The 11,359-nt window shown below is 34.3% G+C and overlaps 1 protein-coding gene across 1 annotated transcript in view; it reads right to left on the bottom strand.

Annotated features, from left to right (window-relative positions):
- LOC106663269 (hemicentin-1-like) overlaps positions 1-11,359 on the bottom strand; it is a 242,533-nt gene that overhangs the window by 124,737 nt on the left and 106,437 nt on the right. The window lies entirely within an intron of this gene.

Raw genomic sequence — 11,359 nt, 5'->3', positions numbered from 1 at the left:
TTTTTCATTTCACAACAGCAAGAAACAATATATAACGAAATGTTATCATTGAAAGAGGACCGAAACGACTAAAACCTAATTGTTTATCAGTGATTTTAAATAAATTACTTTGTACTTTATGATATTCCTATATTTAATAACATTCAGAACGTCTTGTTTCCACTGTGCTCAACCAGCGTAAACGCGTTGTCATTCACGTGTAAATTACAGGAAATGACCTTAGATATCAGTATTCCCGGCTCTTATTCACGGCATGTAATATTCAATTAGCATAACCTGTCGTATACGTCAATGTTATTTAAATAAATATTTGCAAAAAATGATAAAAGATTATAGATCATGTATAGCAATTCATTTAAATTATTTAAGCAATTCAAAACAATGTCGTGCTATAGGTTTATCCGTTGCATGTAATTCGTCAAAGGCGGTTATTAGTGCGGTCCGAAAACTTTTAAAAATAATTATAAATTATATTATATTGGGGTCTTTTCCGTTTGAACACTGTAAAATAATATCAGGTCTTTATTTCACACTCGGATCCGAATAGATTTTCATCATCAGATCATTTTTCATACTAAATACAACTTTTAGATCCGAGCAGGCGAAGATCATAAAATTATACTATTCCCACTCAACTCGACTGTTAGTTAACACGTTTCCAAAAAAAGGTAAGCTTAATATAATATAATTTTTTAAGCATAACATGAATTTCTGACAAGAGAAATTGCTCTAAATGTGATATTGCGACTGATAAGTATACTACACTCGGGTAAATTCATGAAATAATAATGTTATAACCTTATTCGTGTTTCTAATATCGTGCAGTAAGCGGACCGTAGATCTCCACGCCGATTTCTTGTAACAATTTTATTTAATAATGTGCTATTATTATAATTTCAGAGAATAGTTTCGTACCATTCTAATTTTAGATTGATAGCATACTAGTTGTGGTTTTATTTATTTATTTTTTATTTTATTTCATTGTTTTACAAAAACGAAAATGGATGGTTTTTAAAACCAAAATTTCTCTCATTGCGTTAAACAATGAGGCCAGAAAAATTCAAAAATACAAGCAACAACATTTTACATATCTCTATTAAATAAGATATGGCTAGGAAGAAGTTCGCGTAGGCAGGGTCCCCGGCAACATAGGTAAAGTGTCAGCTGGAGGATTACAGACGTTGCATCTGAAGTTCAACAAGTGTCAGGACTCATTTTTCCAGGAGGCCAAATATTTAGGGATCACACTAGACCAGCGGCTCAAATGGAATCTACATTTAACTAAAACTACCTAGCAAGCCAAAATTGCTTGGGGGAGGTGCAGCAGGCTCTAGGCCAAAAACTGGAGATTAAATCCAAAATGACCCTACACATGGGTCTTAAGACGAATGTTAACATATGTGTCGGTGGTGTGGTGGACCAAGACTATGCAGGCCAAAGAAATCAGGCTATTAAGTGGCACTCAAAGACAAGCTTGTCTCAGTGTCACTGAAGCCACGAGACCAACGTCAACAGGCTTATAAATGGACAACCATCTGCAAGGAAATTAAAGAAGGAGATTCAGGCTGATGCTATTTACGCATGCCCATCGATGCCACTACTCCAAAATACAATTTTACTAAAAAGTACAAGGTACTAATACAAAACATGGGAAGAATGAAACAAAGGAACACAGCTAAAGGCAAACTCCTATTGGTACACTGAAGGCTCCAAAATTCGACAAGAGCACCGTGGTTGGAGACTTCGGAATAAATCCTAAGACCGAACTGACAGTAAAACTGCGCCAGGAAAATAAAACGGCTAGAAATATATTCCCGGAAGATAGCCATTTTCTCTGATGGTCAGACAGCACTAAAGACCGCACCCTCGTGCACCCCCTATTTGGGGCATAAAGGCAACGAAAAGGTTGATATGTTTGCCAAAGAAGGCTTTCTAGTTCCTGAACCCTTCTGTGGCTTAGTACGTTACCATAAAAGAGGACACATCTTACAATGGATCCTTAACGAGTCCATAATCTGATGGAAGAATACTATAAGTATGAATAAGTATGACCATTCTGGTTGGACTCCTGACAGGGCACTGACACTTAAGAAAGCACATGCACCGTAAAGGAGTAAAGACAGAAAAAAGACTGTACAGATAGTGCCAGGAAGAGGAGGAGACTCAGAACATATTTTATGTTTCTGTGAAGGTCTGTGTAGGTGCAGATTGTTGCAACTAGGACAGGAAAAACTACAAGCAAGATCCTCCACTAAGGAGCCGCTGGAAAGGGTATGTAGGTTGATTTACAACCTGAAGCTGAGCAGTGAATTATATAAAACAAGGGAGCACAAGGCCTTGTGGCCGCCTCTTTTATCTCCGTATCACCTCTATATAGCCAGTGATTTAGCCAATACCGTAATAAAAAAGAAAGCTTTGGACAGACCAACATACAGTTTATACCAAACTGTAAGTTGGTTTTGTAGATACTAAATAAACATTATTATTATTATATTCTCCAGTTGAACCGTTCTTGCTTAAAACGTCTTGAGGATACTCTCTAATACGTTTCGTACTTTCAGTTTTCTTTTGTTTGTATTAATAATAGAAAGCGGGGTATTAATAACTAGAGCCATAGTTTAGCAAACCAGAAATTAGTCAAAACGAGTCTTTTATTAGAAGAAAATGGAGCTGAGTGGTGTAATGTAACCTTTTTCTTTTTTATGGCTTTATGACGTTTCACATTAGCCAGAGAACATTCATGATGATGCTGTTGGGAGGAAGGGAGTTTGAAAGAAAATTCCATGAGCGTCATTGGGAATCGAACCCAGTACGTTTAACATGTTAACAATTCGGCTAACGCGGTCCCCTACTCAAATTTTACATACATTGTAAATTATTTTTGTTCTTTGGCAAACAATATATTTGATTTGTTTGGTCGTTTCCGATCATCCTAATTTGACAGACCCAAACAGCGATGAGTAAAAGGTTATTTTTTAACGATTTTATTCCTGAACTTATAGAAATATTGAAAAAAATTAAACAATGTTGCAACAGCACAAAAATTTCAAATCAGCGAGGATTTGAATACTAGGATGATTGGAAAAGATCAAATTACAAGTTTAACCACCAACAGAAATCAAAGAAAATCTAGCTTACGTGTGAAAAGTGTGGTAAATCTATTAAAACTGTCATAAATTATTATGCATTTTTTTTCTCTTCTATTTTGTTTTGTTACGAACACGTAAATTACAAGATAGAAGAGATCAATTACTAAAGAAAACAAAGGCCAAGTTTCCATTCTAATCTGAATTTAGGACAGGAAAACTTCGAACTTTTTTTTTAAATTCTCAAAATCAGCGCACTTTTTACGTTCTACGAGATAAGATTTGCTTCTGTAATGAAGAAGAAAGGTTGAAACCACCATTATATTCATATTGGGTGGGAAGCTTATACAAAGGAGATAAGCTCGCGAGGTTTTTAGACCTATCATTTCGTTCGGGCATTGTGAAGAGGGTGAGACTCATATCAAGACAAAGACCCTTAATTTATGAGTGGGTTCAAAGTGTTGTTTGTATAAAACTTAGACTCAACTTACTTGTAAGACAATCCTCAACCCACTGTCATTCTCTTCAATGTTACACTTAACTTATGTAATACACTACGTTTCACATTAGGGAGCTCTGATATTTGACGCCAACTCTTAAGTGTATCTTACTATCTCACTCACTTCTCAGACCCTTTCTCAGCACACACTTTCCCTTTTATGCCTATTTTAAACAAACGTTTAAAGAAAATCTAGCGGTAGGGTTTCAACAGAAACTCTCAAAACAACTTAAAAATAATTGCCTTGGCTTTTCTCTAGTTTAAACATTCAAAAAGATACAGCTCCTTAAATACATTCAATAAGAAAAATATATTTCCAAACTAACATAACCTATAGACATAATATGTCAAATTAAAATATCCAGCATATAGTACTTCCTTTTCTAAGGTTGTATTGGATACAAATAACTGGCAAAAATATTGAAAAATTAAGTGAATGTTTTTAAAGACATCTTTAGGAATATAAAAGGGAGACATTTTAAGAAGAATCTTTTCATATATATGTCCTCCTGAAAGTGCGTTTATTTACAAATTATTTAAATTAATACTTGAATTTAAGTTACATTGTAAATTTTTTTCTCACTACATACTTATAAAAATATTTTACCATCACATTAATTGTTCTAATTATCCTACATTCTCATGTGAAGATTCACCTATCTCTTTTGATTTTATGAAAAAGTACGAATTATATATAATATAAAAAACATTATAAAAAATTGGTTCAGAAAAGTTACATACTCCAACAATAACCAAGTGAAATCAAAAAATGAATTTTTCTATAGCTTTTCTATTTGGTTTTGTACAAGACCACAACAGACTTTACTGTCTACTCAGCAATTTTTTTCGTAATAATTTATTTATAGGGTGTAGAGAAAAAATACTCAAGAAAACTCGTGCGTAGATTTCACTCTAGAAATTTATTGAGAAAAACAAACTTACAGCCTAAAAAAATTAAATTAATAAAAAACGTTACTACATTCGATTTGAACGTACGATATAGATCTGTGCGGAACCTTCCAATATTCAACTTTTCAACTTTTTTAATCTTAAGTACTTAGATTAACTGTTAATACTTTATATTAAACCTACAATACTGACCTCAACAGAGACTTAAAAATATTATTTATCCAAAAAATTCTAAGAAGTTTCGCAGTAAACGCTCCTATGATCGCAATAGTCATGCCTTGTGCAACAGATTAGATCCTTAGAGTTTTGCATTGAAAACACAGGAAAAAAGCCAAAACTCTGACTTTTCAATACGAAATTATAATATAAAGGATGATATCGATTATATGGAGATTATCCCGACAATATTATCTCATGCGGAAATGAACACTTGGCCAATTTTCTGAGGAATAGTTATAAACCAAAATCCAATGCAATTCACCGGGAGAATAAATTTGATAATTGGCTTACCTTGTGTGGGTATATCCTGTTACTTAAAAAGAGGGGTATGGAAGAACAGGAGTTGTGTCTCTTCCTAAATCCTAAATTGCGCACCCCACATTTATACCTTTATTGCCCTTTCCTAATCCTTCTCTCATTGCTTAGACTGTTATGCGACCTGTGCTAAGGGATGAATGTTGCAGGAGTTAATTTATCGGAAACAAAGTACCAAGGTGATCCCCTTAAGTACCTAAAGTTTCACTGGATCAAACGCAATTTCGTATGGGACATTTAGACGTCTCTTCCTCAAAGGAACTAAATGGAAAATCCAAAAGACAACAAATGATAAAACAACATCGGGCTAATCTAAATTGTAAAAAAGAATTCTTCACCAAAAAGTTCATAGTGGTACAGGAGGGGGTACTGAACAATAATGAAGACAAGACGATCATCTCGCGTCGCCTGCTGCACAAGTGTGGGTTTCCAAGAAGGTAGAAACACCCAACGTTTTCTTGCCAACCAAAACGGAAAAAAGAAACAGGTAACTGGGCAGCACTCCTCATCTAGTACGAGTACTCCCAGCACATAGCCCAAGAGATATGAGATCAAATATGAGTACTTAATCAAACGAACCATCCCGGCACCTTTTGATTTGTATAGAAGGTTTTAGAAATTGCTGTGATAATGAAAAAACAACCAGCCAGTGAAGAATTTACGTTGTGTACAAAGAAGACGCGGGGAAATGAATTGCAGTGATGAGAATAATTCTACTACTTCTTAAAAAAACGATCGAGTCAATTGAGCTTTACTACAGATAAATGTATGTGGCAATAAACTATTTATTTGAAAAAAAGGATGACAACAAACCACAATTGATACATAAAACTAACATTAACGGACATCCCACAAGTCGACTAAAATGACCGCACCGAAACAAAATGATAAAACTGAAATGCATAATAGATTGACTAAAAAAAGTACACACATATAAAAGAAAACGAACTAACAACAAAACAAAACGCAATAACGACTTCAACAAACAAACTGCAAAAACGAACAAAAATGACACTACAAAAACAGACACTCAATGACCACATTTACTTACATACAGAAAAAAAAGTTCAACGAACAAATCCAATCAACGAATTACGAAGTAAAACAGAACTGAAGACCACAGTCGGAAATCTACTAATTATAAGACAAAACACTGACAAAACCAGCCCACTTGTCAAAAGTGGCATATACGCCAAAACATGCGAATGTTGAGGCAAATTCACCTGGCAGAAAGATCGAAAAACAAAATACAGATACAAAGAACTTAAAGGATCGTTTAAGACAATGACGGAAAATCAAACTGCGCGACTCACCTCATAAAAATCCATCACGTATCCCAAATACAGACAAGCATGTTACTTGTCACGAAGGTATAAAAAGAAGAACAAAAAATTTTCAAATTCGAAAACTTATAAATATAGAAACACATCATAATAACTAATGAAAATAAACGAATGTGTAAATAATTATTATCTAGGCTGTACCAATTAAAAGTGAAAAGTACCGAAGATCAGGCAATGACAAAGATACGCTGATCCCCCCACTCGCGAAATAATAAAAAAGACTTGACTTCACACACGTTTGGTTTAAATCTGTAAATAAAGTATTTTATGTTTGATTTATATTTAATTGTTTTTATTTGCGGTATGTATTACTAGGTAAATTAATAATTTATAATGCATGTACATATTGGTCGGTCTGCAAATTGTATTCATGATTCTGACGGAATTGACATATTTTGTAAAAACCGATTTTAAATAAACGACATCAAAGCATTTCGAACAAGGTGAGAGATGTTTACGTTACAAAGAAAAGCAATTGATTTCCGCCTGGGGCGAAAAACATCATAATAATACAAACGGACAAAATGTCTGATCTTATAGAAATTAAATTGCAAAGGTTCATATAAAGGAAACATACAAATCACTTACAAAAATGTCAATCCCAGGCTACAAAACAAAATCCATTTCTGGTATTACTAAAAAAAAAGAGATTTCTGATCGTTAACTGAGCAAACAATTTCTAAATGTGATTATTGTAAATATAAATAACTAAATCGAACAATGTAAACATTTATATAAATATATGTGTATATTCTATAAAAACAGATTGTTTTTCATAGAAATGATTCAGTGTTTCAAAAAGCAAGTGCATAACGGAGACTATCAAAAAAATGTTTACTCTTCATTTTGTCTATCGTTTTATTAAACGTTGAAGTCTTTTCTCAGACATAATTCGAATATACAGATGAATCATTAATTTATTCTTCACCTGACGAGAACTGTGATGTCAGCACACAAGGATATTTTGGGTAACGTAATGGCAGACACACTGGGTAGAGGAGGATCTGCAATCTGCAAGACCATACATATTCCTTGAACCTATTCGTGGGATATCAAACAAACACTGAATCCCCCATCACAGAATGGATCTAAAAAAGGCGAAAGGAGAATTGGATAAACTCTATTGGTGCTAGACACAATAAGCTTATCATAAAACAACCCTCATTCGTTCTGCAGTTAGAGTGGGCTAAACACGGGAATGATAGGACTATATACGGGTCGCTGGCATCTTAGAAAACATCTAGACAACGTGGATATATTCAACGATGACCCCATTTATAGGATATGCAATGAGGAGGAAAAACACCCACCCATATCATCTTTCAATGCGAAGCAACCGCTCAACGGAGTCAAACCCTGGGATACAAAAAAAAAAAAAAAAAAACTCAGGGAAATGAATGAAACCATGACAGTGTTGAAGAACAAACATGAAATGACCTAGTGCTTCTTACGAGAAGGATCGAGTCAATTGCACTGAGCTGAGAAACCTGAAATGTATAAACCAGAATGCTGCAGTGCTTGGACAACAAAAACCCCGACTTCCTAGTATTCATCATTACCATCATTAACAGGGGCGAAGAGGAGCTTCAAGACCAACTATAGGCCCAGAAATGTATAATCATGATAACAAGATCATCTATAGATCTTATCATCTATAGACCCATCATCTGAATGGGTTCACACAAAACGAACTCAGAAAGTACAATACAATAACGCAGAACGATACAGCGCTTGGGAAACAAACCCTCCCTGTCCTAGTATCCATCATCATCGTTCTCGCTAGATTGAAAACAATAATAACAATAATTCAGCAACATATATGGAAAATTATACAAAATTATCTTCCGAGAATAGCTGAAATTTTCGAACAGGGACGAAACCTTTCATTTCAGAGATCGTCTCTCTTAAATTAATAATTATTTGCGTTTTATCTCATCGCGACATTTCTAAATAATCATGAAACCATCTAAAGTAAATTTGATGGCGATATAAATGAGCATTTACAAACTGCGATTCAGTTGACTTAAAGGACGTTTTTGGAGGAAACGAGGTAGTAGAAGGGAACATGAAGCTTCTTTGTTTAAATCATATCGACCCCGGAGTCAAGCCTCTAATTCCGTTTGTCACAGTGTTTTATTTTGAGTAAGGTTCCACTAATTAAGAGCAAACTTTGTGCATGGAGAAGGGACGGGAAAGAAAGTAAACGGGCTTATTATATCACAGAAATATAATTAAAGAAATCAGTTTACAAATAAGACAAACCCAGAAAACACACACACACACAATCGAACAACTGGAGAGGTTGCAGCGTTTGAAAGATGTGAAAAGCCTGGAATCGTAATGGTGATAAAAGTGGTAGCAAAGCACTAAATCACATAAGTGTGAATTATGTCGGACGTCTTCCGCCTTGCATGATATGTAGTTTTCTATTACTCAGGCGTTTAAGTAAATATTTTAAACATACATTCCATGCTTAAACTTTCAGTACCTATTTTATATTCATTTAAACCATCATTGATTCTGTGATATACAATAGACCGACGGTCCTATCATACGTGTTCAACCATTCAGCACATTCAATTAATTTTAGTGACTTTTGAATCAACCATTAAATTTCTAACTTCAATTACAGTTTACTGTTAGTGAATTAAACCCTTTTCTACAGAGAATGAACCTGGTCTCATGAAATTCTGAGCGAGATAATTGCTTCAATTTTTTTTTTTTAATCAAGTGTTCTCGTGTATCTAGTCTTGATGAATATGCAACTCGTCATCCCCCTCTCTCGCATTGTATGTATATTCTACATCAAAAACTATCCTCTAATCATTAACATTTTTATGGCAGCAACGGGAAAAATTCGAGCAAGATCAGAAAATTGCTCCTCCTGAATAGCAGTATTTTTTACTATTTCGGTACACTACTCTTCAAACCTCCCCTTCATATTAAAAATGATTAGTTTTTTATTTTGTAGAACAATCGTAGGCAATAATAGGACAAAGGAAACAATCCCTCCCCCCCCAAAAAAAAAAAAAAACCAACCAGCAACGGAAAAATATTTCAAACAATGAGGTTCAAACATTGTCATAAAAAAAGATTGTTAAAAAAATTTAAGAATCACTAAATTTGCAACCACCTACCTACGAATTCGTAGCATACTAAAACAAGCTAAACGAACAATTATTGGTCTTAATGGACCAAAAAATTATGATAAAATATGCGACTTTTTAGCCGCTTTTTCTAACAATGTCATGACCTGAAAAAATACTGGAATACCATAAATTTTACAGTTTCTTGCATAACCACAAAGAAATGACACTTACAGAGTACTGCGTAAAAATTAAATAGAGATGGAGTTAAAAAACTGGGAAAAAGCAGTAGTATGTCCTGAAAACGGTTGCTACCCCCTTAAAACTACTCTAATCATCTAAATAAAAATCGACTTTTGATTCTGGCAAAGACTGCCAAACAAGAAATGTGTATCAATATGAAATCAATCCAGTATAAATGGAGTTTAAAAATTTATGGAAAACCAAACAGTTTGTCCTAGGACGATCGCTACTCCCTTAAAACAGCACTAATCACTTTAATAAAAATCACACATCTTACGCCTCTAAAATTTTACAGTTTGATGCTTAACCATAAAGCAATGGCTCATCCAAAAAAAGAAATGTGTGTCAAAATTAAACCAATCCAGTGGAAACGGAGTTAAAAATTTATGGAAAACCGAGCAGTTTGACCATAAAAGATCTGTACTCTCTTAAAACAGCTCTAATGATCTAAATAAAAACCATACATGTATTTGATGTGTAACCATAAAGCAAAGAGTCTCTCTAAAAAAAAGAGAAATAGTGCCAAAATGAAATCAATCAAGTGGAAACAGAGTTTAAAAAATTATGGAAAACCAATTAGTTTGACCGAAAAATGATATCTACTCTCTTAAAACAGCTCCATTATCTAAATAAAAACCACACATGTGTTTGATGCTTCACTATAAAGCAAAGGCTCTCTCTTAAAAAAGAGAATATGTATCAAAACTAAATCAATCCAATAGGGACGTAGTTTAAAAAAAGAGAAAAACTGGGCAGTTTGTAAGCTAACTAAGAAGCTAACCTAACTAAGAAAAGACACTTTACACCACGAAAATGGTAGAGTTTGAAGTTTAATCAAAAAGTAAAGATTCTTCCGAAAAACGTATGTACCAAAATTTAATTCATCCGGTACATATAGCTTTTAAAAATAGGGAAAAAACCAACCGTTTTTGAGTGAGTCGCCACACCCTTGAAACAACTCTAACTAATTAAGAAACGATTTATTTTACGCCACTAACATGTTAGCGTTCGATTATGCAGGGGGTACTGAAAACAATAGAGGAAAACACCTCGCTGTTAGACCGAAAAACTGTCCCTTCCTCGTTAAACAATAACGAAACGGTTTTATTTTCATTGCTTCTAATTAATTTTATTAATTATCCTCATGGCCTTTCATAAAAATTTATTTTCCAACTTTTTCACTTATTTCTGTGTGCGTGGGAGTACGTTCTACTTTATCTATTTAATAAATTAATTATTCTTTCTAAGGTCTTGGTTGAGATAAAAAAGTCAGTGTCACGAGCGGGATTCGAACCGACGACCTTCGGCTAAATACGCCGCTACTCTACCACTTGAGCTATCGTGACTTCGATCCTCTCGGACACCAACTCTCCATCTCAACCTACAACCGTTCGAATTTTCCCTCTTTTTGCCATTTTCAATGTCGTGTAATTGGATTGGATTCTCAGCGACTTATGAAGTGGCCACGGGGAGCTGTTTCGAGAAGTGGTACTTTTTTTACTTTTTAAATATTAATCCATTTACGTTTTCGTAGTGAATTGAACAAGTTACTTCTTTCAATAAATTAATTATTGTTTCTAAGGTCTTGGTTGAGATAGGTGAGGATCGAAGTCATGATAGCTCAAGTGGTAGAGTAGCGGCGTATTTAGGCGAGGGTCG

The sequence above is a fragment of the Cimex lectularius genome, unplaced genomic scaffold (genome assembly GCF_000648675.2).
Source record: "Cimex lectularius strain Harlan isolate CLEC.00 unplaced genomic scaffold, Clec_2.1 scaffold221, whole genome shotgun sequence".
NCBI classification, from domain to species: Eukaryota; Metazoa; Arthropoda; class Insecta; order Hemiptera; family Cimicidae; genus Cimex; species Cimex lectularius.
This window is presented reverse-complemented; position numbering and strand designations above follow the sequence as displayed.